This window comes from Pleurodeles waltl, chromosome 7 (genome assembly GCF_031143425.1).
Source record: "Pleurodeles waltl isolate 20211129_DDA chromosome 7, aPleWal1.hap1.20221129, whole genome shotgun sequence".
NCBI classification, from domain to species: Eukaryota; Metazoa; Chordata; class Amphibia; order Caudata; family Salamandridae; genus Pleurodeles; species Pleurodeles waltl.
In genome coordinates this window covers 1,172,030,448-1,172,043,486 of record NC_090446.1, presented here as the reverse complement: position 1 = coordinate 1,172,043,486, position 13,039 = coordinate 1,172,030,448, and positions in this window count along the sequence as shown.

Genomic DNA, 13,039 nt, shown 5'->3' with positions numbered 1-13,039 from the left:
TTTTGCCATTTGTACAGCAAAATCTTTCAGCATAGGACTGGCCCAGTCAGGCCTTTGTTGTGACTGCCATCATCGTTGACAAAACAGAAAATTACTTTCGGTGTTCTATAAAAAAAATTAGTTACAGAAATGAGTTACCACATTGTATTAAAAAAACTACTGATGTCAAGTATTAATTAAAATATGTATACATATGTGTATCACACTTTCAAAAAACATGCTATAGTCGCGATTAACCATATAACTCGAAACTACGTATCGCAATGCCCGTAATGTGAAAAACAGCAGCAGCACGAACAATTGGGCTGTCATAAAAAATTTCATTATATTTAAAAAAGTGTTTTGCTAATATGCAACTGGAACTCAGTGCAGACAATACATACTTACCCCACCTGCCAGTCTCCATACTTATAAACTTAGCCCCATGTGATATAGGAGAATGTCAGAAAAAACGTGCTTAAGAGTGGTATATGGAACATCCTTCAAAACTTCAACTAAGTCAAAAAAGTACATCACTCAAGTTATGCTAGAAGAGAAATGCTGCAACTTTCAATCTCACACACATACACCCAATCATAAACTCACTAACTCAGACAGTAAAATACCCACTAATAAACTCATGCATCCACTCATAGACCCACTTAGACACTCCTGCACCCACTCACACACCCATTCAAACACTCATGCACCCACTCACAGATCCATTCAGAGATTCATGCACCCACATACACAGTAGATAAGACTTGTGCATCCACTCAAACGCTCACTGATAGAATGATGCACTCATTCACAAACCTACTCAGAGACTTATGCACCTATTCACAGACCTACGAAACAGCTCACACACTTACTGACGGACCCATACACCTGTTCAAACACCCGCTTACCAACCTATAAAAGCACTCACCAGCTGATTTTGAAACCATACAGATTATAGATACAAAATACAAATTAAATTCACTCAAAAAATCAAAAGTTACAGGGCTGCTATAGTTAGGAAATATAGGCCCTCATTACAACCCTGGCGGTAAATCACGCTTTCTGCTGTGCAGAAGACCGCCAACATACCCTTGTGGCTATGGAATTCCACTGCAGGTATTACGACTCACAGCTCGGAATCCACCACAATACAGACACCCACACAAGTCCGCCACACCAAAGGTCAGTGATAAACTGGCGATTCCAAAACCAACACTGTCACGCCAACAGGAATACGCCCACACTATCAGGACCCACGAATCAATGCAGCAGTCTTTTAACCGTGGTAATCCATTGGCGGTACACACCGCCACGCTCAAAATACACACACATTTACAAAACACAACCACATTGGACAAATTGAAATACACACACCTGACACACATACACACACCCCCAATCCAATATAAAGCACACACCCACATCACCCACAAACCCTTACAACCAAAATTTTGAAAGAAGGCCAAAGAGAGAGATTAGCTAACACAATACCAGCATCCACAGACACACAAGACCATCACTTATACAACATCCATGCACCTCAAACAACACACACCAACACATCCCCTCACACATCACAACAGACAGCACCTCACACATCACCCACACCACATCATGGCACCTCAACGATACCCCAGGTTTTCAGAGGAGGAGCTCAGGGTCATGGTGGAGGAAATCGTCCGGGTAGAGCCACAGCTACTCGGATCACAGGTGCAGCAGACATCCATTTCTAGGAAGATGGAGCTATGGCGGAGAATCATCGACATGATCATAGCAGTGGGACAGCATCCAAGAACACGGGATGACATCAGAAAGAGGTGGAATGACCTACGGGGCAAGGTACGTTCCGTGGTATCCAGACACCAGATTGCTGTACGGAGGACTGGCCGTGGACCCCCACCTCCTCCCCACAACTAACAACATGGGAGGAGCAAGTATTGGCAATACTGCATCCTGAGGGCCTTGCAGGAGTAGCAGGAGGACTGGACTCTAGTAAGTCAAATCTTTACTACTTTATCCCCCCTACCCCACCTGTATGCCATCACATAATACCACATTCACCCTCACACCTATCAACCCAACACCCCACAGATACCCCACTACCACAACCCACACATCCCAAAATCAAGTCCTGCATGTAACACCAATGCATGGACACCCATTACCAAAGCATGCCCAGTAGAGAGACTCACCCATGCCCCAAAATCACCAATCACACAATGGCCACGGCAATAAAGCAAGCACAGGAGTAGAGTTTAACTCACCCATTGCACAAGATGGCAGACACAGATACTAAGATAATGCATTCACACCCCAACAGGACCCATACCCAAGGTCACCGGACAGGAGGTGCCAGACATATCCAGTCCCCCCACAGAAGAGGCCCACAGTAACAACAGCAGCTCTGCACGCCTGGATCAAGATGACCAGCCTGGCCCATTAGGGACCTTGGGACAGTCGGTTCCCCTGACACATTCACAAACCACCACTGAACCTCCCCCCTCAGTAAACCCTGCCACAGCACCCACCCAGCGGGCCCATTCCTCTGTCCCCAGGACACTTCAATCAGCAGTGTGTCCACAACTACAGGGAACCCAGGCAAACCCCCTAGCACAGGATGATCAGGGACCTGGGGGCAGTGGGCACACGGTTCAGGGGACAGAGGCACAGGATAACAGGGAAGCTGGGAGGACTGCTGTGTGACAGGGGAAGGACAGGCCCAGGGAACCAACACTCCACGAGGCACTCTCTGACATCATGGGAGCTTAGCACCATTCCCAGGAGACCACGAGCACGGTACTGCCCAAGTTTAAGGAGACCCAGCGGCTGCAGGAGGAACACAACCTGGGGATCAGGGAGGACTTGAAGTCCATTAACACCATCCTGGTCACCATTGCAGGGGTGCTGGCAGACCTTCTCAACACCAGGAGGGACACAGTGGCACACCAACGGGCCCCTGACACTAGCCTGGATGATGAACAGCCCTCCACCACGGCCGAAGCTAGTGGACAGGAGGCACCACCACAGGACCAACAGGCCACCAGCACCCCACCCCCTGCAGAAGGAGAACCTTCCAGCAAACGGTCCCTGCGATCCAGGAGCAAGAGAGAGTACATTGCCAGGACCTCCACCAGAAAATAAGACCCCCCTGAATGTCACCCTTCTGTCCCACTGTGACATCCTGTCCACCTTAAACAGCCATTGCTCCACTTCCTATGTCCCATTGGACAATGCACCTGTGAAACAAATAGACTGGACTCTGACATGGACATTCCTCCAACATCCCCCCAGTCCATTTCACACACCCTCCACTTATTTGCACAGAAATAAACACCCTTGATTCACAAAACAATCTGGAATCTGTCTGTGCTTTCACAAATGTGTAATTGTAAAACCTTTGGCATGTAGCAATGTCAATGTAATTATTCACATACCAATGTAACACAGCTGTAGGCCAGCAGTAAACATAGTAGAGGGCACAAAGTGGGACCCAGATCTGTGAAATGGAAAGGCAAAGTAACAAGTCAGGGTCCATACACAGAGTGAAAATGGCAGACTTATGCTAGCTCCAACTATAGTATGAGATGTGGGACGCAGTTACATCTTTTTACCTGTGTCTCACTGGAAGTATTGCCTGATGATGTTGTTTCAGTTGTCGACATCTTCTTCTGCCTCCTCTTCTTCACTGTCCACAGGCTCCACAGCTGCCACAAGACCACCATCTGGCCCATCCTCCTGCAGAAAAGACCCCTGGCGTCACAAAGCCAGGTTGTGCAACATACAGCAGGCGACGATGATCTGGCACACCTTCTTCGGTGAGTAGTATAGGAAGCCACCTGTAAGATGGAGGCACCGAAATCTGTCCTTCAGGAGGCCGAAGGTGCGTTCCATAATCCTCCTAGTTCACCCATGTGCCTCATTGTAGCGTTCCTCTGCCTTTGTCCTGGGATTCCTCACTGGGGTCAGTAGCCATGACAGGCTGGGGTAACCAGAGTCACCTGCAAATGTCGAGGGACAACTGTTAGACAGACAATAACCCTTAGGGACAGCCCCATACCCAGACACCTATGTCAACTGTGTTGGGACCTTGTGCTCACCTATCAGCCACACACGGTGCCTCAGGAGTTGCCCCATGAAATAAGGGATGCTGCTATTCCTCAAAATATAAGCGTCATGCACTGAGCCAGGATACTTGACATTCACATGGGAGATGTACTGGTCTGCCAAACACACCATCTGCACATTCATTAAATGGTAGCTTTTGCGGTTTCTGTACACCTGTTCATTCCTGCGGGGGGGACAAATGCCACATGTGTACCATCAATGGCGCCAATTATGTTTGGGATATGTCCCAGGGCATAAAAGTCACCTTTCACTGTGGGCAAATCCTTCACCTGAGGGAAAACGATGTAGCTGCGCATGTGTTTCAGCAGGGCAGATAACACTCTGGACAACACGTTAAGGTACATTGGCTGGGACATCCCTGATGCCATGGCCACTGTTGTTTGAAAAGACCCACTGGCCAGGAAATAGAGTACAGGCAGAACCTGCACTAGAGGGGGGATTCCAGTGGGATGGCGGATAGCTGACATCAGGTCTGGCTCCAACTGGGCACACAATTCCAGGATTGTTGCACGATCAAGTCTGTATGTGATTGATCAAAGTAAGCCTCAGCAAGGCCTACTAGTGCAAGGGGTTCACTCTTCTCTGCACAAAGTCCTCAGACCATATAGGAAGAAGTTGGCACAGAAACCGAAATAAAAGACAAAGTTTATTAAACCTCATGAGGTGGTACTACAGTTCAAACAGCACCCTTCGGTAATGTTTGAAGTAGCACACTGAACTAAGAGAACATGGTCCTTTTATACCCATGCAGGGGCTAAAAAGAAGGTGGTACAATTATAGAAGCAAGACTTGTATACATATAAGGTCATATGGAAATGCACAGTCAACAGGTAGGAGGGGCTAACAGTTTTCAAGGACTAGTTGACACATTACTGCCTGTTACTAATTACTAGCAGCTGAAGATCTTACTGGGCATGTGCGACAGTGGGAGATGCTAAATATAACTTGTCACTAGAAAGATTTTCAAGAGTAGTTAACAGGAAGGTAGGACAGAGCACATGGCAGCATGTGGCAGAGATAATGGCTGCCATGAATACAAAATGGATTCTGCGAAATGTTCACAATAGTTGCTAAACACAATATGTCTTCTGCTAATGCTTAATCTAATCACTACTAAATTACAACAGACAACCCTTTCAGCATTAGCTGAAGACATTCGTCTTTCTAGGATAATCTAAATATTCCTCTTGTATATTTATGCTCATCATTTCAGCTATTTCCTTATTTAACATGTGTTTTGCTTTCATTTCTGTAATATCTCTTTTGGTAGGCATACAAGCAGTAAAACACCTGGAGCAGAACATTGGACCACACTGAATACAGAAACAGCATGTGAAAAATATTGCAATCATTACACACAGGATAGTCAGTAGTTTCCAGCCCCAGGCGGAAACAAGAGCCCAAACCATCCAGAAAAAGTCCAAGTACCAGTCTCTGTGTGAATTTCTGCAGCACTTTTATGCAATTTTGATACTGCATCGTATACTGAAGGTGAGTGATCTGGAATGAAAACGCAGCAACTACTACCGATGATGCGACATGCACCACCTCGATCAGCTAATATCACATCTAGTACCATACTATTTTGGAGCTCTACAATCCTCACAATTTGGAGCTCCTCAGTAATATTCCCAAGTGCCAGAGCTGCCTGACTGGTAACAGCTTCCACAACCCTAGTCAATCGTCTCACTTTCCTCCTGTTTAACACAGCACCCACAAAGGGGAACAACTCTAAATTAAAATCAACATATTGTTGCAGGCAAGTGTCCGTTTGGTCTATCTCGTTTGTACTTATTGTCCTTTTATATCTATTTTTAATGATGTCATTAAACAGTTTAAAATCTCGGTGATATGATGCAGGTGCCAAAAACACAGGGGGTAATAGAAAAGATACATAACACACACCTGACCACATAACAAGTAGTTGGTAATATCCATAGTTACCACAAACAAAATATGTATTATGTGAAGCTGTAAAACTACTCTTATTTACACCCTCAATAGTTAAAATCAAGGTACAATTGCTTGTCCCCACTGGAATTCTCCCAATGCTACGTATGCATAAATCTGCTTTAGTTTTTGTAACAGAAATCACAAATTGTTCTTTCTTGTCAGAGTCTCTTATATTTCTGAAGACATATGGTATAAAAAAATTGTCCGGTTGATACTCTTCCCATTCCCATTTAGTTCATTTGGCTAGGGGATACCCATCTTTGTCTTGGTATCATACTTTATTAAGGCGAAAAAGAAGTCCGCCCTCTATACGTTTTCCAGATGTAAACAAAAGCGTATACCAAGCTTGACAAGAACCATTGTGTGAAAAAGGAAGAGGAATGAAAGGTGTTCCTCCTTTCTTTTGATGCGCAGGTATCATTCCACATACCCAACAGTTAGTAGTATTTGAAGCATTATGAGTATGATGCAACATCTGAATGAAAGTATTATTGAAGTACGATTGACGGTGCTTCTGCTCCTGACAGGGAAGCGTAAAGTAATAGTGATCCTCTGGTACTGGAGTGGTGGCAACAAAAAACTCACGAGCAAGAGCCATCTTTTCAACAAACCAGGTGATTATTGCTATAACCACCAAAACAACAACAAACCCCATAGTACTAATGATCACTTTGTTATTCATTTTAGCAACAGTGATAATCGACCCTTCCAGAAATTAATTAAAAACAATTGTTGGAGCTCTTATACCTGGGCAGCTGCTGATTTCTTCACCATGGGCCAAGACGGGTGTCACTACTCTAATGCATGGCTGATCCCCCCCCTTGCCACATTGGCTCTCTGTTTCACGAACCCAGGGCGTTAGCTCAACCAGTTTTTTCATCATTTTTTCAGATTCTTTCCTCGGTCTCAAATTATATTGCGACACTCCAAAAATTCTATGGTCCGGGAAGAACTCCGCAGATTCATCAGGTGATATAGCACGGTCTTTCTCCATAGTCAAGATCTCTCGATGATTGGTCAACACAGCAAGTTTCACCAAGGTAGGTAGCACTCTCTTGCAGTGAGTACTATGGACCCAATTATTTCGGTTCTTCACTCAAACTGCTGTCCTTGTCACAAGGAGCACCTGCTCTGGGCCTCGCCACCTTGGTTCCAAGCTGCTTGATCTTTCAAAGGACTTAGGGGGTGATTCTGATTCTGGCGGGCGGCGGAGGCCGCCCGCCAGAATTCCGCCCCCATTATACCGCTCCGCGGTCAGAAGACCGCGGAGGGTATTATGAGTTTTTCCCTGGGCTGGCGGGCGGTCTCCAAAAGACCGCCCGCCAGCCCAGGGAAAAACTCCCTTCCCACGAGGATGCCGGCTCGTAATCGAGCCGGCGGAGTGGGAAGGTGCGACGGGTGCAGTGGCACCCGTCGCGTATTTCAGTGTCTGCAAGGCAGACACTGAAATACTTTGCGGGGCCCTCTTACGGGGGCCCCTGCCGTGCCCATGCCATTGGCATGGGCACGGCAGGGGCCCCCAGGGGCCCCGCGACCCCCCCTACCGCCATCCTGTTCATGGCGGCTTTCCCGCCATGAACAGGATGGCGGTGGGGGGGTCAGAATCCTCATGGCGGCGGAGCGCGCTCCGCCGTCATGAAGGATTCCCCCGAGCAGCGGTAAGTCGGCGGGAGCCCGCCGACTTGCCGCTTCTGACCGCGGCTGAACCGCCGCGGTCAGAATGCTCGTGGGAGCACCGCCAGCCTGTTGGCGGTGCTCCCGTGGTCGGTGGCGGGTCAGAATGACCCCCTTAATCATCACCTGGTCACCAGGTTGGAGTTCATGGCCTACCCCTGTAGATCTGTCAGGAAGTGCTTCTCGAACCTGTTGATGAATAGAAACCAAATTGTTGGTTAACTGTGCCAAATAATCATTCATCAGGACACAAGGTACATCATATACAGAATTTGGCTTAGGAACTCCCCAAATGTTGATTGGCCTTCCAAATACTATTTCATAGGGGTTAAGGCCTGTTCGAGAGTGTGGCACTGACCTAATAGACAATAATGCCAAAGGTAATGCATCCGGCCAAGTTAAAGATGTGGAAGCCTGTATCTTCGCTAACTTCACCTTCAAAGTAGCATTATACCTTTCCACCAACCCTGCTGATTGTGGGTGGAAAACTGCATGGAACTTCTGTTTGATCCCTAATCCTTTCAGGACATACTTAATAACTTCCCCAACAAAATGAGGTCTGTTATCATTCCATAAAAGTCTGCAAACAGCAAACCTAGGTAAAAATTATTTCAAAAGCATCTTCGCTGTGGTAATGGCAGTATTATCCTTTGTGGGGCACGCCTCTATCCATTTACTGAAGGCACATACCACCACCAAGACATACTTTAAATTGTTGCAGCGTTCAAGCTGAATATTATCCATTTGTAGAACTTCAAAAGGTGCAGTTGGTGTAGCAAACCCTCCCGCAGGAGTTTGTGTCCCTTTTCCAGGATTGTATTGTAAACAGATCAAACAAAACTGTACTACCCTCTTAGCTGTACTGAAACTTTCTGGATGCTCCCAAACTTGCGTAAGCAACTTCGTTATTGTTGAAGCTCCAACATGTGCCAGCCCATGTGCCATCTGAACCATAGGTTGTACAAAAGCTATAGGCAATTTCCATTTATCCATCTGCTTATTCTGCCAACAGCCCTCACCAATTCTCCTTCTTCAGACCATTGCTCATGTTCTTTCACAGAAGCAGATTTCTGTATATCTAACACATCTTGTCTAGCATTATGCCAACGTTCAGCTTGTGACTTCACTACATACATAGAAAGTAGTACTTCTCTGCATCGCAGTCTCACATGCTACGCGGTCCACAAGGGCATTACCTTGCCCTATCTTATCGGTCACTCTCTTGTGTGCACTACATTTCACAATAGCTATTTTCTTTGGATATGCCAATGCAGTCAAGAGGTTATGCACTAATTCTCCGGGCATTATCTGCATCCTGTGGGATGTGAGAAATCCTCTCTCCTTCCAAAGCAAACCAAAATCATGAGCCACTCCAAAAGCATAGCGGCTGTCTGTATAAATGTTCACACAAGTCAGTACTAAGCTCACATGCTCGTGTCAAAGCTATTAGTTCAGCTGCTTGAGCTGACTTCTGTGGTATACGAGCTGTCTCCACTACCGAGTGTATTGTGGTGATTGCATATGCAGCTGAGGTCATACCGTCTGGCAACTTCAGACAAGACCCATCAACCCACAATTCTCCGTCTACATCTGGAAGGGGCACATCTTGCAAATCAATACGACCCTTTGTCTGTTCTTCGTTAAAGAATATACAATCATGTGTTTCTTGTGATTGAGGCTGAGTCACCGGATATGGCAACAAAGTGTCTGGATTTAGTGTTGCACATCTCTTCAGTGTAATGTGAGGAGCCAGCAATGTCAATTCATATCCTGTCAGGCGAGCGCTAGTCAAATGCTGCGTCTTTGTTTGATTTAAAAGAGCATCAACCACATGCGGTACTAACACCAACAGCTTATGTGACAAAACTATCCCTTCACTCTGACGTATTGACACAGCTGTTGCCGCAACAGAACGAAAACACCCAGGCAAAGCTCGAGCGACAGGATCAAGTACTGCTGAAAAATATGCACAGGGACGCTGCTTATCACCATGTGTCTGTACTAAAACTGACATTGCACATCCATCTTTCTCATGTACGTAAAGTGCAAAAGGCTTTGTGTATTCTGGAGTACCTAATACTGGTGCTGAACAAAGGGGTTGTCGTAGCTGCCGGAAAACAGTCTCTCATTCATCTGTCCATGGGAGGGGCATTGGAGTATCTTTAGTCAAAAGTGCTAGCAAAGGTTTGACAATGTGTGAAAACCCTAATATCCATTGCCTACAAAAAGAAGTAAGACCAAGGAATGCACAAACATCTTTCTGAGTAGAGGGTACTGGTGTGCCTAAAATTGCTTGTATACAATCTAATGTAAGTGCACGGCCCTCCTTAGACAAAAGGTGACCTAAATAGGTCACCTTTGGTCTACGATATTGCAATTTCTTTTGTGACACTGTATGATGGTGTGAAGCAAGAAAAGAAAGTAAGGACAAAGTGCACTTTTCACATTGCTAAGGGGTATCAGCTGCCAACAAAATATCATCGACATATTGTATGGGAGCCACACCTTCAGGCAAAACAAAAGAATCAAGTTGTCATTTTAACGCTTGACTATAAATACAAGGACTCTCAGGATAGCCTTGAGGAACTCTGCAAAATTTATATGATCATTTATTCAAAGTAAAACCAAACAAATATCGGCTGTCAGGATGAATAGGGATCGAAAAGAAAGCATTCTTCAAGTCTATCACAGAGAACGTAGTTGATGTCGGGGGAACCAAAGTAAGAAGTGTTGTGATGTCAGATAGCACAGGATATTGTTGTACCACAATCTTATTCACTTCTCGTAAATCAATAATGAATCAGTAAATCCTAGTATCAGTATCCTTTTTCAGAATAGGAAGAATCGGACTGTTACAAACATTATACTGAACTTCCTCAACAACTCCAACTGCAATAAGATCATGCACAATTTGTGTGAGTGCTTCTTCGCCCTCCTGTGAAATTTTGTATTGAGGCAAACGTGGCAATACAGCTCCCTCCTTGACACTAATATGTACCGGTGGAATAATCATTTGTCCCACATCAGTATCTGAAGCAGCCCACAAAGTACTAGGGAGTGAAGCTAATGCAATATCCCCTTTAACAAGACAAACTCTTTCCATCACAGGATGATTATCATTCAAAATAACACGCATCCCTTCAGGAGAGCATCGTATTATAGCCATGAAATACTTGAGCATATCAAGACCCACAATATTGTCTGGTGTATTTGGAGAAAGCAAAAACAGACAAGGAGCAGTAAATTTATAAACATGGAATGCAAGTGGTTGTGACAATGGGCTAGGGGAAGGTGTTCCATCAAAACCTATTGATGTATTGGTTAAGCCAGAAAGGGGAGCCCTTGGAACCAATTGTTTAGACAAGGTGCTACGAGTAGCTCCTGTATCAACCAGAAACTGATCAGTAGAACCCAAAACATGTGCTGTAACATAGGGACCCCTCTGATCTACTGGAACTTCAATTGATTCCTTACCCTATCCTAGGAAATCTTATGCATAAGCAGAATCTTGGACATCAGGCTGCACATAGTTAGACATTTGGTATTGGTTCCGTCTATCAAAAGTGTTAAACCCATCCTGCCTTCGTACGTTAGCATCAAACCTAGCATGCTCATTTGTGCTTCTTCTAGGCCCTGAATATCCTGAGCGATTTCTCATTTGTCCCCGACCAAGTGAACACTGTTGAACATGTAGTGCTGGACAATCGGCAGCCCAATGCCCAAATTTCTTACAATACGCACACTGATCAACAGACAAATTCAAACGAATGTAAGAAGAACCATAAGATCCACGTCCAACTCTATCACTACCTCTAAAAGGCAGGCCATAAGCTTGAGCCAACATAACCTTCGTCTTTAATTCTTTAATCTTTTTATCCTCGCTACCTTTTGCTTCTAATTCCTGACGTTCATAATACTGAGCCATAGTCAAAAGAGAAACTGAAGTAGAGGTAGTCCATGAACTTTCACTAGCTATTCCTGGTAACAGATTTGCGACATATTTATCGACGAACAAATGTCTGCCTGTATCATCTGACAATAACTGGCTGCTAAAATCATGAAATGCTTAGTCAAAGCGTGTAAAGAAATCAGAGACCGATTCATCTGCCTTTTGCTTACAAGATGCTAAAACAATCCAATCTATCTTTTTAGGGGGAATAATCGTTTTTAACTTAACTAATATGGCTGCAGGAAGATCTAGAATCAACTGATTTGGCATTTTCGCAGGTTCCCTATCCCCGTCCATCTGTTCTAATTCTTTCCATGACGCCGTAAAAACTACACGATCATCAACTTTACGAACAGTTCTCCACATATCTGGCGGTAATATCAATCTGAAAAATAAATCAATGTCAGCCAAAGTCATAGTACAAGAACTAATTGCTCCCTCAACTTCCTCATTATAGGCGGCTGGATTTTTCCGCGGGTCAGGTAATGCTGTTTTAAGTGCCATTACATCTGCCCTATTCCAAGGAGTATACACCCAATTATAAATAAAATAACCCTTAGTATCAACAGAAGTTTTATCATCACTTGTACCCAATCCTTCAGGAGGAACATACAAAGGCGCGGCCTCCCGCATTGGTTTCGCGTGAACTATCATAGTCTTATCTGTTCCGAAGATGGAAGCTTGCACCCCGCCGGTCTAAGACATCCGTGCAACTACGTCCACGGCCCTTTTCTCCTCTCGCAAACGGTCTGCCGCAACACATAATTTCCCCAAACACCTGATTGCATCAGCCACCTGAGAGAAAACAAAAAGACCATCACGCATTTGCTTACGATCAGCTGCTACATCATTGGGCTCTAACTCATCCGAATATTTCCGAAATAGTTCAATAACTTCTGTGCCAAATGCCTCAGTAAAATATAGCTGCTCCTTTTCCGTCCACCCTTTCATGTTGTCTAAAAGTTCAGAAGCAGAGACAACGCTACGAATTGCTTTACGAGCAATAGATCTAAGCTCAGAAGCACGGTCAGCAGGCAACATAGAGCGACTGTCTTGTATCTTCTGTTGCTCCGTACCGGAGACCTCAGCGAACTAATGAGGGGCAGAAGGAATGACATACGGAGGTGGAGGGCGATCCAGTAACAAAAAATCATTGTGCGGTTTATTAAGGATAGGATAGAGAGGTTGCCGAACAGTGTATTGGCCAGTTACCTGTAATTTACGTTCTTTCTCTTCTATCTCCTTTAAGTCATTTGTTTTTTTCTTTCTCATTTCCAGTGCTTCCACATATACATTCTTCCGCTGCTCTTTCTCAAGCAAGGCTTGCTCACGCTTCACTTGTCCACGCACTTCTTTCTC